Source organism: Phyllobates terribilis, unplaced genomic scaffold (assembly GCF_046119375.1).
Source record: "Phyllobates terribilis strain yellow unplaced genomic scaffold, ASM4611937v1 Scaffold_376__1_contigs__length_1858288, whole genome shotgun sequence".
NCBI classification, from domain to species: Eukaryota; Metazoa; Chordata; class Amphibia; order Anura; family Dendrobatidae; genus Phyllobates; species Phyllobates terribilis.
In genome coordinates, this window is record NW_027363136.1 from 1314878 (window position 1) to 1338878 (window position 24001).

Below are 24001 nucleotides of genomic sequence, written 5' to 3' on the forward strand. Positions count from 1 at the left end.
GAAAAGTCCATTTGTGGAGATGAGCTCCTGGACTCCCGTTAAGAAGACATGTTGTCAACCTCTAGATCCCTTACATGCCTGCACTTTTCGGCTTGCTGCTGCTGCAATCCACGCGTTTTAGATCTGCATAACTCCACCTCTTTAAACACAGCACCTTCACCCCCTGCTGTTCCCACCCGCCTCAACACCGTTGGAAGGGAGGAGAACCAATTAAGGCGGGGGGTGGGGTGGAACGAGCAGCTGTCTACCCTTAGCAGGAGGGCTCCTGATTACATACCTCTCCTGCTGCTGCTGCTGCTGGCTGTCCAGCAGCAGACTGAAGGTGGCTGCTGCTGTGCACAGGTATATAAAGGCTCAGAGCCTATTATGACACGCGCAGCCAGCGTTCCATTGCCACATTCCATCTACTGCAGGCAGGATACCTGGCTGGCTGAATGTCGCTGAGAAGCTCACAGAGACCGCCATAAGCAACAGTTTAACAGAATGCCACAGACTAATCAACCAAACTTTTTGGGTTGGGTTCTCTTTTATAGTCTGCAGGCATTAAATGAAAGAAGTCAGTGTTCCAGCAGAAGGAGACAACGTTTCAGAAAAGGCATTGTAGCAAACCAAAAAAGAAATTTTAAGCGCAGCAGAGTAACCAGCGCACATACCTGTTAGCTCAGGTGAGTTTAAAAGGCTGCTGTTGATAACAAGGGCATTTGCTAAATAGATGGTGTGTGTGCAACAATATACTGAAAGGTCAATTATATTGTGCAGCTTATCTCACCACCTGTAGTTATTTAGGTGAAAGCTCCAAAATGCTTGCCTAATATGTCTGTTTATCCAAAAGGAAGTAAAAAGGGAGAGCTAGAAAGATAGCATTGCATCACATTACATGGCAATGCAATGCACAGTTGCTGAAGTTGAACCAAAATGAGCTTGTAATCTGGCTTCTGCAACTTTGAACATGAAAAATCCAATGAGGAGAAGAAAAGCAAAGCCAAAGAGTCCATCCCAAAATCCGACAAACAAGCAAAATGAACAAAAAACATTGAATTCAATTCTTTCTGATTTTAGAAACTGCATTAAAGAAGGGGTGCACCGGTCCTGGAGATACTGCAATACCAGGTCAATGCGTGGAGTGGACAGAGCAAGCTCTTTTTCCATCTCCCTGTTCTAAAAATCCATTTAATATATGGTCCCCAGATAGGGGACGTATCAGATATTAAACTGATAAGAACAGATACTACACTTGATCTTAGCCAAAAGGCCGAGAAGCGATAACCAGAATTGGTTTCAAACTACGGAGCCACCCAAGGATCCTGAAAAGTCCATTTGTGGAGATGAGCTCCTGGACTCCCGTTAAGAAGACATGTTGTCAACCTCTAGATCCCTTACATGCCTGCACTTTTCGGCTTGCTGCTGCTGCAATCCACGCGTTTTAGATCTGCATAACTCCACCTCTTTAAACACAGCACCTTCACCCCCTGCTGTTCCCACCCGCCTCAACACCGTTGGAAGGGAGGAGAACCAATTAAGGCGGGGGTGGGGTGGAACGAGCAGCTGTCTACCCTTAGCAGGAGGGCTCCTGATTACATACCTCTCCTGCTGCTGCTGCTGCTGGCTGTCCAGCAGCAGACTGAAGGTGGCTGCTGCTGTGCACAGGTATATAAAGGCTCAGAGCCTATTATGACACGCGCAGCCAGCGTTCCATTGCCACATTCCATCTACTGCAGGCAGGATACCTGGCTGGCTGAATGTCGCTGAGAAGCTCACAGAGACCGCCATAAGCAACAGTTTAACAGAATGCCACAGACTAATCAACCAAACTTTTTGGGTTGGGTTCTCTTTTATAGTCTGCAGGCATTAAATGAAAGAAGTCAGTGTTCCAGCAGAAGGAGACAACGTTTCAGAAAAGGCATTGTAGCAAACCAAAAAAGAAATTTTAAGCGCAGCAGAGTAACCAGCGCACATACCTGTTAGCTCAGGTGAGTTTAAAAGGCTGCTGTTGATAACAAGGGCATTTGCTAAATAGATGGTGTGTGTGCAACAATATACTGAAAGGTCAATTATATTGTGCAGCTTATCTCACCACCTGTAGTTATTTAGGTGAAAGCTCCAAAATGCTTGCCTAATATGTCTGTTTATCCAAAAGGAAGTAAAAAGGGAGAGCTAGAAAGATAGCATTGCATCACATTACATGGCAATGCAATGCACAGTTGCTGAAGTTGAACCAAAATGAGCTTGTAATCTGGCTTCTGCAACTTTGAACATGAAAAATCCAATGAGGAGAAGAAAAGCAAAGCCAAAGAGTCCATCCCAAAATCCGACAAACAAGCAAAATGAACAAAAAACATTGAATTCAATTCTTTCTGATTTTAGAAACTGCATTAAAGAAGGGGTGCACCGGTCCTGGAGATACTGCAATACCAGGTCAATGCGTGGAGTGGACAGAGCAAGCTCTTTTTCCATCTCCCTGTTCTAAAAATCCATTTAATATATGGTCCCCAGATAGGGGACGTATCAGATATTAAACTGATAAGAACAGATACTACACTTGATCTTAGCCAAAAGGCCGAGAAGCGATAACCAGAATTGGTTTCAAACTACGGAGCCACCCAAGGATCCTGAAAAGTCCATTTGTGGAGATGAGCTCCTGGACTCCCGTTAAGAAGACATGTTGTCAACCTCTAGATCCCTTACATGCCTGCACTTTTCGGCTTGCTGCTGCTGCAATCCACGCGTTTTAGATCTGCATAACTCCACCTCTTTAAACACAGCACCTTCACCCCCTGCTGTTCCCACCCGCCTCAACACCGTTGGAAGGGAGGAGAACCAATTAAGGCGGGGGGTGGGGTGGAACGAGCAGCTGTCTACCCTTAGCAGGAGGGCTCCTGATTACATACCTCTCCTGCTGCTGCTGCTGCTGGCTGTCCAGCAGCAGACTGAAGGTGGCTGCTGCTGTGCACAGGTATATAAAGGCTCAGAGCCTATTATGACACGCGCAGCCAGCGTTCCATTGCCACATTCCATCTACTGCAGGCAGGATACCTGGCTGGCTGAATGTCGCTGAGAAGCTCACAGAGACCGCCATAAGCAACAGTTTAACAGAATGCCACAGACTAATCAACCAAACTTTTTGGGTTGGGTTCTCTTTTATAGTCTGCAGGCATTAAATGAAAGAAGTCAGTGTTCCAGCAGAAGGAGACAACGTTTCAGAAAAGGCATTGTAGCAAACCAAAAAAGAAATTTTAAGCGCAGCAGAGTAACCAGCGCACATACCTGTTAGCTCAGGTGAGTTTAAAAGGCTGCTGTTGATAACAAGGGCATTTGCTAAATAGATGGTGTGTGTGCAACAATATACTGAAAGGTCAATTATATTGTGCAGCTTATCTCACCACCTGTAGTTATTTAGGTGAAAGCTCCAAAATGCTTGCCTAATATGTCTGTTTATCCAAAAGGAAGTAAAAAGGGAGAGCTAGAAAGATAGCATTGCATCACATTACATGGCAATGCAATGCACAGTTGCTGAAGTTGAACCAAAATGAGCTTGTAATCTGGCTTCTGCAACTTTGAACATGAAAAATCCAATGAGGAGAAGAAAAGCAAAGCCAAAGAGTCCATCCCAAAATCCGACAAACAAGCAAAATGAACAAAAAACATTGAATTCAATTCTTTCTGATTTTAGAAACTGCATTAAAGAAGGGGTGCACCGGTCCTGGAGATACTGCAATACCAGGTCAATGCGTGGAGTGGACAGAGCAAGCTCTTTTTCCATCTCCCTGTTCTAAAAATCCATTTAATATATGGTCCCCAGATAGGGGACGTATCAGATATTAAACTGATAAGAACAGATACTACACTTGATCTTAGCCAAAAGGCCGAGAAGCGATAACCAGAATTGGTTTCAAACTACGGAGCCACCCAAGGATCCTGAAAAGTCCATTTGTGGAGATGAGCTCCTGGACTCCCGTTAAGAAGACATGTTGTCAACCTCTAGATCCCTTACATGCCTGCACTTTTCGGCTTGCTGCTGCTGCAATCCACGCGTTTTAGATCTGCATAACTCCACCTCTTTAAACACAGCACCTTCACCCCCTGCTGTTCCCACCCGCCTCAACACCGTTGGAAGGGAGGAGAACCAATTAAGGCGGGGGGTGGGGTGGAACGAGCAGCTGTCTACCCTTAGCAGGAGGGCTCCTGATTACATACCTCTCCTGCTGCTGCTGCTGCTGGCTGTCCAGCAGCAGACTGAAGGTGGCTGCTGCTGTGCACAGGTATATAAAGGCTCAGAGCCTATTATGACACGCGCAGCCAGCGTTCCATTGCCACATTCCATCTACTGCAGGCAGGATACCTGGCTGGCTGAATGTCGCTGAGAAGCTCACAGAGACCGCCATAAGCAACAGTTTAACAGAATGCCACAGACTAATCAACCAAACTTTTTGGGTTGGGTTCTCTTTTATAGTCTGCAGGCATTAAATGAAAGAAGTCAGTGTTCCAGCAGTAGGAGACAACGTTTCAGAAAAGGCATTGTAGCAAACCAAAAAAGAAATTTTAAGCGCAGCAGAGTAACCAGCGCACATACCTGTTAGCTCAGGTGAGTTTAAAAGGCTGCTGTTGATAACAAGGGCATTTGCTAAATAGATGGTGTGTGTGCAACAATATACTGAAAGGTCAATTATATTGTGCAGCTTATCTCACCACCTGTAGTTATTTAGGTGAAAGCTCCAAAATGCTTGCCTAATATGTCTGTTTATCCAAAAGGAAGTAAAAAGGGAGAGCTAGAAAGATAGCATTGCATCACATTACATGGCAATGCAATGCACAGTTGCTGAAGTTGAACCAAAATGAGCTTGTAATCTGGCTTCTGCAACTTTGAACATGAAAAATCCAATGAGGAGAAGAAAAGCAAAGCCAAAGAGTCCATCCCAAAATCCGACAAACAAGCAAAATGAACAAAAAACATTGAATTCAATTCTTTCTGATTTTAGAAACTGCATTAAAGAAGGGGTGCACCGGTCCTGGAGATACTGCAATACCAGGTCAATGCGTGGAGTGGACAGAGCAAGCTCCTTTTCCATCTCCCTGTTCTAAAAATCCATTTAATATATGGTCCCCAGATAGGGGACGTATCAGATATTAAACTGATAAGAACAGATACTACACTTGATCTTAGCCAAAAGGCCGAGAAGCGATAACCAGAATTGGTTTCAAACTACGGAGCCACCCAAGGATCCTGAAAAGTCCATTTGTGGAGATGAGCTCCTGGACTCCCGTTAAGAAGACATGTTGTCAACCTCTAGATCCCTTACATGCCTGCACTTTTCGGCTTGCTGCTGCTGCAATCCACGCGTTTTAGATCTGCATAACTCCACCTCTTTAAACACAGCACCTTCACCCCCTGCTGTTCCCACCCGCCTCAACACCGTTGGAAGGGAGGAGAACCAATTAAGGCGGGGGGTGGGGTGGAACGAGCAGCTGTCTACCCTTAGCAGGAGGGCTCCTGATTACATACCTCTCCTGCTGCTGCTGCTGCTGGCTGTCCAGCAGCAGACTGAAGGTGGCTGCTGCTGTGCACAGGTATATAAAGGCTCAGAGCCTATTATGACACGCGCAGCCAGCGTTCCATTGCCACATTCCATCTACTGCAGGCAGGATACCTGGCTGGCTGAATGTCGCTGAGAAGCTCACAGAGACCGCCATAAGCAACAGTTTAACAGAATGCCACAGACTAATCAACCAAACTTTTTGGGTTGGGTTCTCTTTTATAGTCTGCAGGCATTAAATGAAAGAAGTCAGTGTTCCAGCAGAAGGAGACAACGTTTCAGAAAAGGCATTGTAGCAAACCAAAAAAGAAATTTTAAGCGCAGCAGAGTAACCAGCGCACATACCTGTTAGCTCAGGTGAGTTTAAAAGGCTGCTGTTGATAACAAGGGCATTTGCTAAATAGATGGTGTGTGTGCAACAATATACTGAAAGGTCAATTATATTGTGCAGCTTATCTCACCACCTGTAGTTATTTAGGTGAAAGCTCCAAAATGCTTGCCTAATATGTCTGTTTATCCAAAAGGAAGTAAAAAGGGAGAGCTAGAAAGATAGCATTGCATCACATTACATGGCAATGCAATGCACAGTTGCTGAAGTTGAACCAAAATGAGCTTGTAATCTGGCTTCTGCAACTTTGAACATGAAAAATCCAATGAGGAGAAGAAAAGCAAAGCCAAAGAGTCCATCCCAAAATCCGACAAACAAGCAAAATGAACAAAAAACATTGAATTCAATTCTTTCTGATTTTAGAAACTGCATTAAAGAAGGGGTGCACCGGTCCTGGAGATACTGCAATACCAGGTCAATGCGTGGAGTGGACAGAGCAAGCTCCTTTTCCATCTCCCTGTTCTAAAAATCCATTTAATATATGGTCCCCAGATAGGGGACGTATCAGATATTAAACTGATAAGAACAGATACTACACTTGATCTTAGCCAAAAGGCCGAGAAGCGATAACCAGAATTGGTTTCAAACTACGGAGCCACCCAAGGATCCTGAAAAGTCCATTTGTGGAGATGAGCTCCTGGACTCCCGTTAAGAAGACATGTTGTCAACCTCTAGATCCCTTACATGCCTGCACTTTTCGGCTTGCTGCTGCTGCAATCCACGCGTTTTAGATCTGCATAACTCCACCTCTTTAAACACAGCACCTTCACCCCCTGCTGTTCCCACCCGCCTCAACACCGTTGGAAGGGAGGAGAACCAATTAAGGCGGGGGGTGGGGTGGAACGAGCAGCTGTCTACCCTTAGCAGGAGGGCTCCTGATTACATACCTCTCCTGCTGCTGCTGCTGCTGGCTGTCCAGCAGCAGACTGAAGGTGGCTGCTGCTGTGCACAGGTATATAAAGGCTCAGAGCCTATTATGACACGCGCAGCCAGCGTTCCATTGCCACATTCCATCTACTGCAGGCAGGATACCTGGCTGGCTGAATGTCGCTGAGAAGCTCACAGAGACCGCCATAAGCAACAGTTTAACAGAATGCCACAGACTAATCAACCAAACTTTTTGGGTTGGGTTCTCTTTTATAGTCTGCAGGCATTAAATGAAAGAAGTCAGTGTTCCAGCAGAAGGAGACAACGTTTCAGAAAAGGCATTGTAGCAAACCAAAAAAGAAATTTTAAGCACAGCAGAGTAACCAGCGCACATACCTGTTAGCTCAGGTGAGTTTAAAAGGCTGCTGTTGATAACAAGGGCATTTGCTAAATAGATGGTGTGTGTGCAACAATATACTGAAAGGTCAATTATATTGTGCAGCTTATCTCACCACCTGTAGTTATTTAGGTGAAAGCTCCAAAATGCTTGCCTAATATGTCTGTTTATCCAAAAGGAAGTAAAAAGGGAGAGCTAGAAAGATAGCATTGCATCACATTACATGGCAATGCAATGCACAGTTGCTGAAGTTGAACCAAAATGAGCTTGTAATCTGGCTTCTGCAACTTTGAACATGAAAAATCCAATGAGGAGAAGAAAAGCAAAGCCAAAGAGTCCATCCCAAAATCCGACAAACAAGCAAAATGAACAAAAAACATTGAATTCAATTCTTTCTGATTTTAGAAACTGCATTAAAGAAGGGGTGCACCGGTCCTGGAGATACTGCAATACCAGGTCAATGCGTGGAGTGGACAGAGCAAGCTCTTTTTCCATCTCCCTGTTCTAAAAATCCATTTAATATATGGTCCCCAGATAGGGGACGTATCAGATATTAAACTGATAAGAACAGATACTACACTTGATCTTAGCCAAAAGGCCGAGAAGCGATAACCAGAATTGGTTTCAAACTACGGAGCCACCCAAGGATCCTGAAAAGTCCATTTGTGGAGATGAGCTCCTGGACTCCCGTTAAGAAGACATGTTGTCAACCTCTAGATCCCTTACATGCCTGCACTTTTCGGCTTGCTGCTGCTGCAATCCACGCGTTTTAGATCTGCATAACTCCACCTCTTTAAACACAGCACCTTCACCCCCTGCTGTTCCCACCCGCCTCAACACCGTTGGAAGGGAGGAGAACAAATTAAGGCGGGGGGTGGGGTGGAACGAGCAGCTGTCTACCCTTAGCAGGAGGGCTCCTGATTACATACCTCTCCTGCTGCTGCTGCTGCTGGCTGTCCAGCAGCAGACTGAAGGTGGCTGCTGCTGTGCACAGGTATATAAAGGCTCAGAGCCTATTATGACACGCGCAGCCAGCGTTCCATTGCCACATTCCATCTACTGCAGGCAGGATACCTGGCTGGCTGAATGTCGCTGAGAAGCTCACAGAGACCGCCATAAGCAACAGTTTAACAGAATGCCATAGACTAATCAACCAAACTTTTTGGGTTGGGTTCTCTTTTATAGTCTGCAGGCATTAAATGAAAGAAGTCAGTGTTCCAGCAGAAGGAGACAACGTTTCAGAAAAGGCATTGTAGCAAACCAAAAAAGAAATTTTAAGCGCAGCAGAGTAACCAGCGCACATACCTGTTAGCTCAGGTGAGTTTAAAAGGCTGCTGTTGATAACAAGGGCATTTGCTAAATAGATGGTGTGTGTGCAACAATATACTGAAAGGTCAATTATATTGTGCAGCTTATCTCACCACCTGTAGTTATTTAGGTGAAAGCTCCAAAATGCTTGCCTAATATGTCTGTTTATCCAAAAGGAAGTAAAAAGGGAGAGCTAGAAAGATAGCATTGCATCACATTACATGGCAATGCAATGCACAGTTGCTGAAGTTGAACCAAAATGAGCTTGTAATCTGGCTTCTGCAACTTTGAACATGAAAAATCCAATGAGGAGAAGAAAAGCAAAGCCAAAGAGTCCATCCCAAAATCCGACAAACAAGCAAAATGAACAAAAAACATTGAATTCAATTCTTTCTGATTTTAGAAACTGCATTAAAGAAGGGGTGCACCGGTCCTGGAGATACTGCAATACCAGGTCAATGCGTGGAGTGGACAGAGCAAGCTCTTTTTCCATCTCCCTGTTCTAAAAATCCATTTAATATATGGTCCCCAGATAGGGGACGTATCAGATATTAAACAGATACTACACTTGATCTTAGCCAAAAGGCCGAGAAGCGATAACCAGAATTGGTTTCAAACTACGGAGCCACCCAAGGATCCTGAAAAGTCCATTTGTGGAGATGAGCTCCTGGACTCCCGTTAAGAAGACATGTTGTCAACCTCTAGATCCCTTACATGCCTGCACTTTTCGGCTTGCTGCTGCTGCAATCCACGCGTTTTAGATCTGCATAACTCCACCTCTTTAAACACAGCACCTTCACCCCCTGCTGTTCCCACCCGCCTCAACACCGTTGGAAGGGAGGAGAACCAATTAAGGCGGGGGGTGGGGTGGAACGAGCAGCTGTCTACCCTTAGCAGGAGGGCTCCTGATTACATACCTCTCCTGCTGCTGCTGCTGCTGGCTGTCCAGCAGCAGACTGAAGGTGGCTGCTGCTGTGCACAGGTATATAAAGGCTCAGAGCCTATTATGACACGCGCAGCCAGCGTTCCATTGCCACATTCCATCTACTGCAGGCAGGATACCTGGCTGGCTGAATGTCGCTGAGAAGCTCACAGAGACCGCCATAAGCAACAGTTTAACAGAATGCCACAGACTAATCAACCAAACTTTTTGGGTTGGGTTCTCTTTTATAGTCTGCAGGCATTAAATGAAAGAAGTCAGTGTTCCAGCAGAAGGAGACAACGTTTCAGAAAAGGCATTGTAGCAAACCAAAAAAGAAATTTTAAGCGCAGCAGAGTAACCAGCGCACATACCTGTTAGCTCAGGTGAGTTTAAAAGGCTGCTGTTGATAACAAGGGCATTTGCTAAATAGATGGTGTGTGTGCAACAATATACTGAAAGGTCAATTATATTGTGCAGCTTATCTCACCACCTGTAGTTATTTAGGTGAAAGCTCCAAAATGCTTGCCTAATATGTCTGTTTATCCAAAAGGAAGTAAAAAGGGAGAGCTAGAAAGATAGCATTGCATCACATTACATGGCAATGCAATGCACAGTTGCTGAAGTTGAACCAAAATGAGCTTGTAATCTGGCTTCTGCAACTTTGAACATGAAAAATCCAATGAGGAGAAGAAAAGCAAAGCCAAAGAGTCCATCCCAAAATCCGACAAACAAGCAAAATGAACAAAAAACATTGAATTCAATTCTTTCTGATTTTAGAAACTGCATTAAAGAAGGGGTGCACCGGTCCTGGAGATACTGCAATACCAGGTCAATGCGTGGAGTGGACAGAGCAAGCTCTTTTTCCATCTCCCTGTTCTAAAAATCCATTTAATATATGGTCCCCAGATAGGGGACGTATCAGATATTAAACTGATAAGAACAGATACTACACTTGATCTTAGCCAAAAGGCCGAGAAGCGATAACCAGAATTGGTTTCAAACTACGGAGCCACCCAAGGATCCTGAAAAGTCCATTTGTGGAGATGAGCTCCTGGACTCCCGTTAAGAAGACATGTTGTCAACCTCTAGATCCCTTACATGCCTGCACTTTTCGGCTTGCTGCTGCTGCAATCCACGCGTTTTAGATCTGCATAACTCCACCTCTTTAAACACAGCACCTTCACCCCCTGCTGTTCCCACCCGCCTCAACACCGTTGGAAGGGAGGAGAACCAATTAAGGCGGGGGTGGGGTGGAACGAGCAGCTGTCTACCCTTAGCAGGAGGGCTCCTGATTACATACCTCTCCTGCTGCTGCTGCTGCTGGCTGTCCAGCAGCAGACTGAAGGTGGCTGCTGCTGTGCACAGGTATATAAAGGCTCAGAGCCTATTATGACACGCGCAGCCAGCGTTCCATTGCCACATTCCATCTACTGCAGGCAGGATACCTGGCTGGCTGAATGTCGCTGAGAAGCTCACAGAGACCGCCATAAGCAACAGTTTAACAGAATGCCACAGACTAATCAACCAAACTTTTTGGGTTGGGTTCTCTTTTATAGTCTGCAGGCATTAAATGAAAGAAGTCAGTGTTCCAGCAGAAGGAGACAACGTTTCAGAAAAGGCATTGTAGCAAACCAAAAAAGAAATTTTAAGCGCAGCAGAGTAACCAGCGCACATACCTGTTAGCTCAGGTGAGTTTAAAAGGCTGCTGTTGATAACAAGGGCATTTGCTAAATAGATGGTGTGTGTGCAACAATATACTGAAAGGTCAATTATATTGTGCAGCTTATCTCACCACCTGTAGTTATTTAGGTGAAAGCTCCAAAATGCTTGCCTAATATGTCTGTTTATCCAAAAGGAAGTAAAAAGGGAGAGCTAGAAAGATAGCATTGCATCACATTACATGGCAATGCAATGCACAGTTGCTGAAGTTGAACCAAAATGAGCTTGTAATCTGGCTTCTGCAACTTTGAACATGAAAAATCCAATGAGGAGAAGAAAAGCAAAGCCAAAGAGTCCATCCCAAAATCCGACAAACAAGCAAAATGAACAAAAAACATTGAATTCAATTCTTTCTGATTTTAGAAACTGCATTAAAGAAGGGGTGCACCGGTCCTGGAGATACTGCAATACCAGGTCAATGCGTGGAGTGGACAGAGCAAGCTCTTTTTCCATCTCCCTGTTCTAAAAATCCATTTAATATATGGTCCCCAGATAGGGGACGTATCAGATATTAAACTGATAAGAACAGATAAGGTTTCAACGCAATTTTATTGATTCAAAAGTATATTTACAAAGGTTTTAAAAAAGAACATTTATAACATTACAATAAAATGATAAAACATGATAATAATCAATTCAAGTTTTTTGTAAAAACACAATTTACCATCATAAAACCATTGTAACAATTAAGAAAATCATAATTACAGATGTACTTGGGTTTATTTAATTACCACTAATTGTGTTCCATAATTGTACACACCACATAGAAGCCGCTTCTTTTGCTCCATACAGTTTTTTATCTCTGAGATAGTAAATATACATTTCACTTAAAGCAATTTTTATACAGTCTGTTGAATCAATATGATCATGTTTGAAGAGTAAAATATTTCTAACTTTCCACATGGCATTTTTAAAACAATTAATAATAATCCAGGCAACTCGGAATTGTTTAAAATTTGGACACTTAAAAAGACCATAAAAGACATAAAAGTGATTAAAATCTTTCAGGCCACATGCCCATTTTAAAAGTGGGCCTACCTTTCTCCAAACCTCCTGTGCAAAATGACAATTCCAAAAGAGATGCAATACAGACTCACTTTCCCCGCATATATCTCTTGGACATTTGGCTCTCGCCACCAGCCCCCGCCTATGTTGAAACTCACGGGTAGGGAGGCACTGGTGGACGATAGCCCAGGCAAGGTCCTTGTGTACATTTGCAAGATATTTCCCGTACACATTTCGCCACACCGTTTTGGACCTTGCCTGTGAAAAATTAGAGACAGGAATTGTGTCCTCAGAGTGTCTGCAAGCAATAGATACCTTCCTTTGGTCCCCCAATATATCAGGCTCCAATTCCTGGAGACCTAAAAGTCTGACCGTTTTCTCAAGTATCACATACTGTTTAGGTGGGCACAGGAGCACAGGAGAACTTAAAGGTAGGCTAAACCACCTTTTAAAAATCATTCCTGCTGCATATTTTAAAAAATAACTAAAAATGCCATCAGATTTAAAAACCTTAAAACAGAAGCAGAAATACTTTATATGGAAAAAGGTAAAAAAATTGGGTACATCTTTACCTCCATTAGATTTACATTTGTACATCAGATCTCTTTTTAACTTTTCCATTTTTGAACCCCATAAAAACATAAAAACAATTCTTGTTACTTTCTTGATTTGTAAATTGGAAGGGGGAAACACCATTGCAACATACAACATAATGGGAATTAAAACGGCTTTAATAATTAAAATTTTACCTTCCATACTAAGGTTCCTTAAATTCCACAATGAGATCTTTTTTTCTATTTTATCCATTGCAGAGTCCCAGTTAGGGTCCCCCTCATTGGCTTGGTTAAAAATAATTCCTAAAATTTTTATGTGATTTTTCTGTATCACTATCCCAGGGGTCAAAGAGGAGTCCCATCCCCCCACATTAAAACAGTCACATTTATCTATATTTAATTTAAAACCTGAGGCTTCACAGAAAAATTGTGTGTTTCTCAATACCCTCCTCAGAGATGTGGAATCTGGACATAGTATGGTAACATCATCCATGTAACTTAGGGCTTTAAGTTGCATACCCCTACTCCCGGGAATAGGTACCCCTTTAATTACTTTATCTTTTCTCAGTATGGTTAATAGTGGTTCCATAACACAGATAAAGAGCAGTGGTGAGAGAGGGCACCCTTGTTTCACCCCTGATAATAGAGGAACCCCCTTCGTTAAAAACCCATTTACAGAAATTTGACTAAAACAAGAATGATATAAAAGCATAATGCGGGTTAAAATTTTCTCTGGAAACGCCATTTTTTTAAGAACCATAAAAAGAAATTCATGCGATACCCTGTCAAAAGCTTTTTCAAAGTCTAAGGATAAAATAGCAAGGTTTTGACTTCTCTCTTTTGAATACCATATGGTATCCCTAATTATGTTGAGGGACTCAGCTATGGTTCTTCCGGGAACACCACATACCTGGTTAGGGTGAATTAATTTGGCTATAAAGGGTTTTAAACGGACTGCAATAAGTTTAGCTAAAATTTTATAATCAAGGTTTAAAAGCGTAATAGGCCGCCAGTTTTTAAGTTGGCTCCTATCCCCTTTTTTATATATTAAAGATACCAGACCTCTCCTCCAAGATGGGGGTAATTTATTAGTATTAAAAGCTTCTTTAAACAATAAAAACATATCGTTCTTTAAAATTCCCCAAAAAGTCAGATAAAACTCAATCGGTAGACCGTCTTCCCCAGGGGCTTTCCCACTGGAGAAACTTTTAAAAATCTGTAAAAGTTCCTCACTGGTGAGATCCCTAGATAAAATACCCTGGTCTAAAATATCTAACTTAAAATCAAGGGAATTAATAGCATACTCTAAAAAGGATGGATCTATAACTTTAGTGTTAAAAAGAAGTTGATAAAAATTAAAAGCTTTTCCTAACATACCCTTAATATCATTTTCACCTTCAAGATTTAGGATTGCGTCCCTCCTCCCCATTACCTTTTTGAAGAAGAATCGGGAGCATTTCTCTCCTTCCTCCAGGTGCTGTACATGGGAGTTAAAAATTATTTGTTTTCCTTTTTCATTAAGAGCATTTTTTATTTCAGACTTAAGATTTGCAATATCATCATCCACATCAATACCAACTTCTTTTAGTTTAAAGAGTACTTGTAATCTCATATTAAAAACATAAAACCACTGCTTTTTCTTTTTTGCTTTCATTTTCCCTGCCTTAATAAAAAATAATTTAATCTTAGGTTTAATGCTCTCCCACCAATCCAGCATCGAGGCGCGGGGGTCTCTCTTTGATTGCCAGCACTGGTAGGCCTGCACAAACCTCTTTTGAATATCAATATCCTCTAGGAGAGTTGTATTTAATCTCCATGGGCCTCTTGAGGTATTTTGTTCCCCTGCTAACTCTAAAAACACAGATAAAACTTTATGATCAGAGAATAAATTAGATAAAAGAAAACATTTACAAGGTTTAAAGGCAGTAGAAGCAAATATGAAATCAATTCTAGAAGAAACTCTTCCATTGGACCATGTAACACCTGGATCCGCCGGCAAGAGTTCCTTCCAGCAGTCCTGTAATCTAAAATCATCAATTAAACTTTTCAACAAATAGGAGGTACGGTCTTTACGATTCACATCCCCACCCTGCCGGGATTCCCCATCACGTAAACAATTATAATCTCCTCCCACTAGCAGGGGGGTTGACCCAACACAAAATAATGGCAATATTTCAAGTAAATCCGCCCTTTCCTGCTTCCCAGGAGGAGCGTACACATTTAATAAACGTAAAGAAAGTCCATTAAAAACAAGATGTATTAAAATAGCTCTGCCAGGTATAATTTCAGTCACAGATTGAATGATGGTAGAATGTCCACGGCAAAGTAGTCCAACTCCGGCAGCACGACAGTCATTAGCACCGGACCACACAGAAGCGCCCAGTTTCCAGTCTTCTTTTAAGTCCTTATAATTTAAATTACTCTGTATACCACATTCTTGTAGAAAGCAGAAATCAAAGTCCAATGTCTCTAAATAAGAAAATAAAGCAGCCCTACGTGTAGGGCTCTTTAGGGACCTCACATTTAGTGAGGAGATTTTAAGAGGAACAGACATTAAGAAGAATCAGGATCTGAAGATGGGAAGAAGTCAATACACGGCACCTCCTCCTCCGCATCTCCAGGGGTCAGGATTTGTTTAATATTACCGGGATCTGAAGCAGGCAAAAAGGCATCATCCACTTTTGGCTCCTCATCTGGACCTCGACATCCGTGTTTTCTTTGGATATCAGGCTGCTTTACGTCCTCCCGTTGCCTTTTCAGAGGCTGGGAGCTGTCCATCTTTTCCAAGTCCTGTGCATCTGCAGTCCTCATGGCGGTCTGGTCTATGGAACGGGTGTCATCCCTCTGGGTCGTCTTGTCCTCTGGTCTGGTCACGGAACTACTGCGACTTCTGGTTCGAGGACCAGGGCTCGACTGGGTCTTAGCCGGGTCCTTTTTACTTCGCGCCCTAGATGTCTCTCTTTCCGACACACTGGTTGATCGATTAAGGAGCGTACCCTTTTTGCCCTTACCCAAGATCACCGATGATGGTGTGGCGAATCTGGGTGCTTGCTTAATCGGGGTACTAGAGGTCTCCTCAGTTCCACATAATGCCGGTGGTGCATTCATGCTGGATGAGGACCCTTCCTCTTGACTCTGAGATACGGCAACATCTAGAGCCAGAACATCGATCAATTCCACAGAGAGCGAACCCTCGGTTAATCTTATGGAACCCCTACGACCGTCCTTCTGTGGAACTACCAGCGGGCCCTCTGGCGGAGCCGTTGAAGGATTTGGTCCGGATCCGTCAGCGTGCGCCAACCCAGGTCCAGGGGCAGGTGTAGTAATACTCCCTCCGAAGTATTCTTGGATAGTCAGTTGACCTGACTTAAACATGTCATATGTTTTTGACTTTTTGCTCGGACAATTCCTGAAGGCGTGACCTGCCTTCCCACATAGGTTACATACGATCTCAGAGTCACACGTAGCGGAGGTGTGCCCACTCTTACCGCACTTGTTGCAAAAGACTACATGAGCCCTTGTACAATTTTCTCGTGTATGCCCATATTCATGACAATTCCGGCATTGAAGGGGCATTCCTGGGTAGCGTAGGAATCCCCTGACATTACCAATGGCAAAATTAGCAGGCGGGTGGTGAAGACCACCAATGCCGCTCTGATCTGGATGGAACTTCACCAGGTATTTCCTCTTCCCATTCCAGAAGCGCTGGGAGTTGAGGATATCATGTGAGAAGCGCACTGACTTGCAGTAACGCTTCAAAAAGGTTTCGATATCGCCCTCAGAGACGAATGGGCTGTACATGAAGATCACCAAGGGTACTTCCTCTTCACCGTACAGGAAGTCAAAGCTCAGCCCGTTCAGTCTCTCATCGTCCTTGTCCGCAACCATCAGTGCTGCATGGATATTATTAGTGTTGAGCCACCCCCGTAGTGTTCGGGTTCGGTTCGGTTCGTCGAACACCGGGATGTTCGAGGAACTGTTCGTCGAACTGTTCGTCGAACACCTTAGAACACCGTCGAACACCGTTAAAACCAATGGCAGGCAAACAAAAACACATAGAAACACATAGAAAACACCTGCAAAGGTGTCCAAAAGCTGACAAACTGCTCAGAAGACACTCTCTTTAAAAAAGCCGGCCGGCAAATTCAGCAGCGGCATACACCGGTACCCGACAATTTAGACAAGAAGGAATAGAGCATCACACATAGATTAGATACATAGAAACATGTCAGTCACACATATAAGAAGCACAGTGACAGTGTTGGTTACTGCACTTGTCATTTAGTGTAAAGGATTTATTAAAAAAAATATTAGTGTTTTCATGCACCGTCTCTTTAAAAAAGCCGGCCGGCAATTCAGCATCTGTACCCGACAATTTAGAACAGAAAGAATAGAGCTTCACACATAGATTAGATAGATAGAAACATGTCAGTCACATATATAATAAGTACAGTGATAGTGTTGCTTACTGTACTTGTCATTTAGTGTAAAGGATTTATTTAAAAAAATAATAGTGTTTTCATGCACTGTCTCTTTAAAAAAGCCGGCCGGCAATTCAGCAGCGGTACCCGACAATTTAGAACAGAAAGATAGAGCATCACACATAGATTAGATAGATAGAAACATGTCAGTCACATATATATGAAGTACAGTGATAGTGTTGGTTACTGTACTTGTCATTTAGTATTAAAATAAAGGATTTATTATTAAAAAAATTGGCGTGGGGTTCCCCTTAATTTTAGTCTCTAGCGGAGGTTAAGCAGACGGCTGGGGCAGATGTTTGAAGCCTGGGAAGGGGGTAATACCCACGGAGCTTCCCAGGCTACTAATATCAGCCCCCAGCTGAATACATAGCCTTTACTAGCTATTAAAATGGGGGACCCCCCAAAAAAAATGACGTGGGGTCCCCTCTAATTTAATAGCTAGCAAAGGCTAGGCAGACAGCTGGGGGCTGATATTAATAGCCCAGGAAGGGAGCCATGAATATTGGCCCCCTCCCAGGCTAGAAACACCAGCCGTCAGCCGCCCCAGAAATGGCGCATTCATAGGATGCGCCAATTCTGGCACTTAGCCTCGCTCTTCCACGCTGCCCTGGTGCGGTGGCAGGGGGTAATAGGGTTGGGGTTGATGTCAGCTTATAATGCCAGCTGACATCAAGCCCAGGTTAGTAATGGAGAGGCGTCTATAAGACACCCCCATTACTAACCCCATAGTAAAAGTTAAAAAAAACACAAACACCCAGAATAAAGTCCTTTAATTGAAATAAAGACACAATCCTTTATTGTTCTAAATTAAACCATACTTACCATCACGCCCATTCCAGCTGAAGCCAACGATCTCCTGAAATAAAAGAAAAATAATAAAGCAACATCATCCTTACCTTTCCATGGTTCCCATGACAGCTTCAGCTCTGCTACATCGAGATGACAGGCTGGACCGCAGCAGAACGCTGCCATCCAGCCTCTCATCCCGCAGACACTGAGAAGCGCAGGCTTGCTTGCGCTGCTCAGCGTCTCTCTGTGACGACATCCAGATGAGCCGAGTTCATGTCCAATGAACTCGGCTCACCTCATGCACGTCACTGACAGCGTGGGAAAATTCTCACGCTGAAGCGCTGAGTGCAGGAGAATTTTCCCACGCTGTCAGTGACGTACATGAGGTGAGCCGAGTTCATTGTCGGCTCATCTGGATGCCGTCACAGTCAGACACTGAGGAGCGCAAGCATGCCTGCGCTTCTCAGTGTCTGCGGGATGACAGGCTGGATGGCAGCGTTCTGCTGCGGTCCAGCCTGTCATCTCGATGTAGCAGAGCTGAAGCTGTCCTGGGAACCATGGAAAGGTAAGGATGAGGTTGCTTTATTATTTTTCTTTTATTGCAGGAGATCGTTGGCTTCAGCTGGAATGGGTGTGATGGTAAGTATGGTTTAATTTAGAACAATAAAGAATTGTGTCTTTTTTTCAATTAAAGGACTTTATTCTGGGTGTTGTGTTTTTTTTAAATACTTTACTAGAAATTCATGGCGGTCATGTCTAATACTGGCGTGACCCCATGAATTTTGGGCTTGGGGCCAGCTGATAATACCAAGCTGGCCCTAACCCCTTTATTACCCAGTGAGCCACCGCACCAGGGCCCTGGATGAGTTGGGTACAGCGCCAGAAGATGGCGCTTCTATGAACGCGCCATTTTCCGGGGTGGCTGCGGACTGCAATTTGTAGCGGGGGGGGGGCCCAGAAAGCTTGGGCCTCCCTGCGCTGCAGATTCCAGCCCCCAGCTGCCTAGTTGTACCTGGCTGGACACAAAAATAGGGCGAAGCCCCACGTACTTTTTTTTAAATTATTTCATGAAATTCATGAAATAATTAAGAAAAAAAGGCCTTCCCTATATTGTTGTGTCCGGCCAGGTACAAATAGGCAGCTGGTGGTTGGGGGCAGCCCGTTCCTGCCTGCTGTACCTGGCTGGACACAAATATAGTGCGAAGCCCCACTTCAATTTTTTTAAATTATTTCAGGAAATTCATGAAATAATTTAAAAAAAATTGACGTGGGGCTTCGCACTATATTTGTGTCCAGCCAGGTACAGCAGGCAGGAACGGGCTGCCCCCAACCACCAGCTGCCTATTTGTACCTGGCCGGACACAACAATATAGGGAAGCCCTTTTTTTCTTAATTATTTCATGAAATAATTTAAAGAAAATTGACGTGGGGCTTCGCCCTGTTTTTGTGTCCAGCCAGGTACAACTAGGCAGCTGGGGGCTGGAATCCGCAGCGCAGGGAGGCCCAAGCTTTCTGGGCCACCCCCGCTGCAAATTGCAGTCCGCAGCCACCCCGGAAAATGGCGCGTTCATAGAAGCGCCATCTTCTGGCGCTGTACCCAACTCATCCAGGGCCCTGATGCGGTGGCTCACTGGGTAATAAAGGGGTTAGGGCCAGCTTGGCATTATCAGCTGGCCCTAAGCCCGAAATTCATGGGGTCACGCCAATATTAGACATGACCACCATGAATTTCTAGTAAAGTATTTAAAAAAAACACAAACACCCAGAAAAAAGTCCTTTAATTGAAATAAAGACACAATTCTTTATTGTTCTAAATTAAACCATACTTACCATCACGCCCATTCCAGCTGAAGCCAACGATCTCCTGAAATAAAAGAAAAATAATAAAGCAACCTCATCCTTACCTTTCCATGGTTCCCATGACAGCTTCAGCTCTGCTACATCGAGATGACAGGCTGGACCGCAGCAGAACGCTGCCATCCAGCCTCTCATCCCGCAGACACTGAGAAGCGCAGGCTTGCTTGCGCTCCACAGTGTCTCTCTGTGAGGGCATCCAGATGAGCCGAGTTAATGTCCAATGAACTCGGCTCACCTCATGCACGTCACTGACAGCGTGGGAAAATTCTCCTGCACTCAGCGCTTCAGCGTGGGAGAATTCTCACGCTGAAGCGCTGAGTGCAGGAGAATTCTCCCACGCTGTCAGTGAAGTGCAGGAGGTGAGCTGAGTTCATTGGACATGAGCTCACCTTATGCACGTCACTGACAGCGTGGGAGAATTCTCCTGCACTCACCGCTTCAGCGTGAGAATTTTCCCACGCTGTCAGTGACGTGCATGAGGTGAGCCGAGTTCATTGGACATGAACTCGGCTCATCTGGATGTCGTCACAGAGAGACGCTGAGCAGCGCAAGCAAGCCTGCGCTTCTCAGTGTCTGCGGGATGAGAGGCTGGATGGCAGCGTTCTGCTGCGGTCCAGCCTGTCATCTCGATGTAGCAGAGCTGAAGCTGTCGTGGGAACCATGGAAAGGTAAGGATGAGGTTGCTTTATTATTTTTCTTTTATTGCAGGAGATCGTTGGCTTCAGCTGGAATGGGCGTGACAGTAGGTATGGTTTAATTTAGAACAATAAAGAATTGTGTGTTTATTTCAATTAAAGGACTTTATTCTGGGTGTTTGTGGTTTTTTTTTAACTTTGACTATGGGGTTAGTAATGGGGGTGTCTTATAGACGCCTCTCCATTACTAACCTGGGCTTGATGTCAGCTGGCATTATAAGCTGACATCAACCCCAACCCTATTACCCCCTGCCACCGCACCAGGGCAGCGTGGAAGAGCGAGGCTAAGTGCCAGAATTGGCGCATCCTATGAATGCGCCATTTCTGGGGCGGCTGACGGCTGGTGTTTCTAGCCTGGGAGGGGGCCAATATTCATGGCTCCCTTCCTGGGCTATTAATATCAGCCCCCAGCTGTCTGCCTAGCCTTTGCTAGCTATTAAATTAGGGGGGACCCCACGTCATTTTTTTTGGGGTGTCCCCCATTGTAATAGCTCGTAAAGGCTATGTATTCAGCTGGGGGCTGATATTAGTAGCCTGGGAAGCTCCGTGGGTATTACCCCCTTCCCAGGCTTCAAACATCTGCCCCAGCCGTCTGCTTAACCTCCGCTAGAGACTAAAATTAAGGGGAACCCCATGCCAATTTTTTTAATAATAAATCCTTTATTTTAATACTAAATGACAAGTACAGTAATCAACACTATCACTGTACTTCATATATATGTGACTGACATGTTTCTATCTATCTAATCTATGTGTGAAGCTCTATTCTGTCTGTTATAAATTGTCGGGTACAGATGCTGAATTGCCGGCCGGCTTTCTTAAAGAGACGGTGCATGAAAACACTAATATTTTTTTAAATAAATCCTTTACACTAAATGACAAGTACAGTAAGCAACACTGTCACTGTACTTCGTATATATGTGGCTGACATGTTTCTATCTATCTAATCTATGTGTGAAGCTCTATTCTGTCTGTTATAAATTGTCGGTACCGCTGCTGAATTGCCGGCCGGCTTTTTTAAAGAGACAGTGCATGAAAACACTATTATTTTTTTTGATAAATCCTTTACGCTAAATGACAAGTACAGTAAGCAGCACTTTCACTGTACTTCGTATATATGTGGCTGACATATTTATATCTATCTAATCTATGTGTGAAGCTCTATTCTTTCGGTTCTAAATTGTCGGGTACAGGTGTATGCCGCTGCTGAATTGCCGGCTTTTCATGTTTCACTGTTGGCACTGTTCCCATCGATTTGGGCAATCACTGTAATGCCACAACCACCATGGCTGTGGCATTACAGTGAGTGGCAGACAATCCCTGCATGATTGGTGCTCTAAATAGCGCCAGACATGCAGGACACGCTTTTGGTGCACGAACAGTTATCGAACATAACCTCGAACAGCCGAATTTTTTGCAAATCGTTCGGGTTCGTCGAACAACTCGAACACCGCCCAAAACAGCTCGAATTTGAGATTGGCGAACAGTTCTAGTCGAACACCGCTCATCTCTAGATATTATCACAGCATGATTTAGCCATAAAGGAAATGGTATATCGCCCACGGAATTCCTGATCGTAAAGACACAGGATCTTATCTCGCTCCAGGTGGAAGAACCCAAAAAGAATCTCATGCACGATATACTGCAGATTCTTCTCATGGCGCTGGCATTCATCCACCATGATTCTAATGGACTGTCGCAGTGGAGTCTCCCCCACCGCAAATCCAAAAGAAAAAGGCATTTTCGGCCCTCAGGGACTAAGCCCTCCCCCAATAGTAACAAGGGAATGAATCCCACAAAAGCAGGAACAAACCCAAGACCGAGGGAGGGGTACCCCAAGAACTTACACAGCCCACTAAGCGATAAAGCTCAGCAAAGGAAAACGCCCTTATTTCCTCGGGTCGCCCCGAAGACAAGACGCGATCGGTCCCCGTTGTCCGGGGACTAAGCCGACCTGCCAATAGCTGCAAGGGGGTGAAGCTCCCTCCGTTAAGAGAGAGCGATCCCCCAAGGCCAACAAGTCGGGTACCCCAGGCACCTCCTAGCCGAGACCAAGGCAGCAACCGTTAGATCACTGCACCTGATCCTAGCCAAAAGGCCGAGAAGCGATAACCAGAATTGGTTTCAAACTACGGAGCCACCCAAGGATCCTGAAAAGTCCATTTGTGGAGATGAGCTCCTGGACTCCCGTTAAGAAGACATGTTGTCAACCTCTAGATCCCTTACATGCCTGCACTTTTCGGCTTGCTGCTGCTGCAATCCACGCGTTTTAGATCTGCATAACTCCACCTCTTTAAACACAGCACCTTCACCCCCTGCTGTTCCCACCCGCCTCAACACCGTTGGAAGGGAGGAGAACCAATTAAGGCGGGGGGTGGGGTGGAACGAGCAGCTGTCTACCCTTAGCAGGAGGGCTCCTGATTACATACCTCTCCTGCTGCTGCTGCTGCTGGCTGTCCAGCAGCAGACTGAAGGTGGCTGCTGCTGTGCACAGGTATATAAAGGCTCAGAGCCTATTATGACACGCGCAGCCAGCGTTCCATTGCCACATTCCATCTACTGCAGGCAGGATACCTGGCTGGCTGAATGTCGCTGAGAAGCTCACAGAGACCGCCATAAGCAACAGTTTAACAGAATGCCACAGACTAATCAACCAAACTTTTTGGGTTGGGTTCTCTTTTATAGTCTGCAGGCATTAAATGAAAGAAGTCAGTGTTCCAGCAGAAGGAGACAACGTTTCAGAAAAGGCATTGTAGCAAACCAAAAAAGAAATTTTAAGCGCAGCAGAGTAACCAGCGCACATACCTGTTAGCTCAGGTGAGTTTAAAAGGCTGCTGTTGATAACAAGGGCATTTGCTAAATAGATGGTGTGTGTGCAACAATATACTGAAAGGTCAATTATATTGTGCAGCTTATCTCACCACCTGTAGTTATTTAGGTGAAAGCTCCAAAATGCTTGCCTAATATGTCTGTTTATCCAAAAGGAAGTAAAAAGGGAGAGCTAGAAAGATAGCATTGCATCACATTACATGGCAATGCAATGCACAGTTGCTGAAGTTGAACCAAAATGAGCTTGTAATCTGGCTTCTGCAACTTTGAACATGAAAAATCCAATGAGGAGAAGAAAAGCAAAGCCAAAGAGTCCATCCCAAAATCCGACAAACAAGCAAAATGAACAAAAAACATTGAATTCAATTCTTTCTGATTTTAGAAACTGCATTAAAGAAGGGGTGCACCGGTCCTGGAGATACTGCAATACCAGGTCAATGCGTGGAGTGGACAGAGCAAGCTCTTTTTCCATCTCCCTGTTCTAAAAATCCATTTAATATATGGTCCCCAGATAGGGGACGTATCAGATATTAAACTGATAAGAACAGATACTACACTTGATCTTAGCCAAAAGGCCGAGAAGCGATAACCAGAATTGGTTTCAAACTACGGAGCCACCCAAGGATCCTGAAAAGTCCATTTGTGGAGATGAGCTC

General features: G+C 44.4%; 9 non-coding genes and 1 pseudogene across 9 annotated transcripts; all 10 read right to left on the reverse strand.

Annotated features, from left to right (window-relative positions):
• Positions 1-1073: 1073 nt before the first annotated feature.
• Positions 1074-1264, reverse strand: LOC141223568 (U2 spliceosomal RNA). The gene has a single exon (XR_012291136.1). It is a non-coding gene; the product is annotated as a U2 spliceosomal RNA (small nuclear RNA).
• Positions 1265-2378: 1114 nt separating this feature from the next.
• LOC141223569 (U2 spliceosomal RNA) lies at positions 2379-2569 on the reverse strand. The gene has a single exon (XR_012291137.1). It is a non-coding gene; the product is annotated as a U2 spliceosomal RNA (small nuclear RNA).
• Positions 2570-3684: 1115 nt separating this feature from the next.
• Positions 3685-3875, reverse strand: LOC141223177 (U2 spliceosomal RNA). Its single transcript, XR_012290815.1, has one exon. It is a non-coding gene; the product is annotated as a U2 spliceosomal RNA (small nuclear RNA).
• Positions 3876-4990: 1115 nt separating this feature from the next.
• Positions 4991-5181, reverse strand: LOC141223378 (U2 spliceosomal RNA). Its single transcript, XR_012291006.1, has one exon. It is a non-coding gene; the product is annotated as a U2 spliceosomal RNA (small nuclear RNA).
• Positions 5182-6296: 1115 nt separating this feature from the next.
• On the reverse strand, positions 6297-6487 carry LOC141223379 (U2 spliceosomal RNA). The gene has a single exon (XR_012291007.1). It is a non-coding gene; the product is annotated as a U2 spliceosomal RNA (small nuclear RNA).
• A 1115-nt stretch (positions 6488-7602) lies between these two features.
• LOC141223178 (U2 spliceosomal RNA) lies at positions 7603-7793 on the reverse strand. The gene has a single exon (XR_012290816.1). It is a non-coding gene; the product is annotated as a U2 spliceosomal RNA (small nuclear RNA).
• Positions 7794-8908: 1115 nt separating this feature from the next.
• Positions 8909-9089, reverse strand: LOC141223442 (U2 spliceosomal RNA; annotated as a pseudogene).
• Positions 9090-10204: 1115 nt separating this feature from the next.
• On the reverse strand, positions 10205-10395 carry LOC141223179 (U2 spliceosomal RNA). The gene has a single exon (XR_012290817.1). It is a non-coding gene; the product is annotated as a U2 spliceosomal RNA (small nuclear RNA).
• Positions 10396-11509: 1114 nt separating this feature from the next.
• LOC141223473 (U2 spliceosomal RNA) lies at positions 11510-11698 on the reverse strand. The gene has a single exon (XR_012291092.1). It is a non-coding gene; the product is annotated as a U2 spliceosomal RNA (small nuclear RNA).
• Positions 11699-23741: 12043 nt separating this feature from the next.
• LOC141223180 (U2 spliceosomal RNA) lies at positions 23742-23932 on the reverse strand. Its single transcript, XR_012290818.1, has one exon. It is a non-coding gene; the product is annotated as a U2 spliceosomal RNA (small nuclear RNA).
• Positions 23933-24001: the final 69 nt, after the last annotated feature.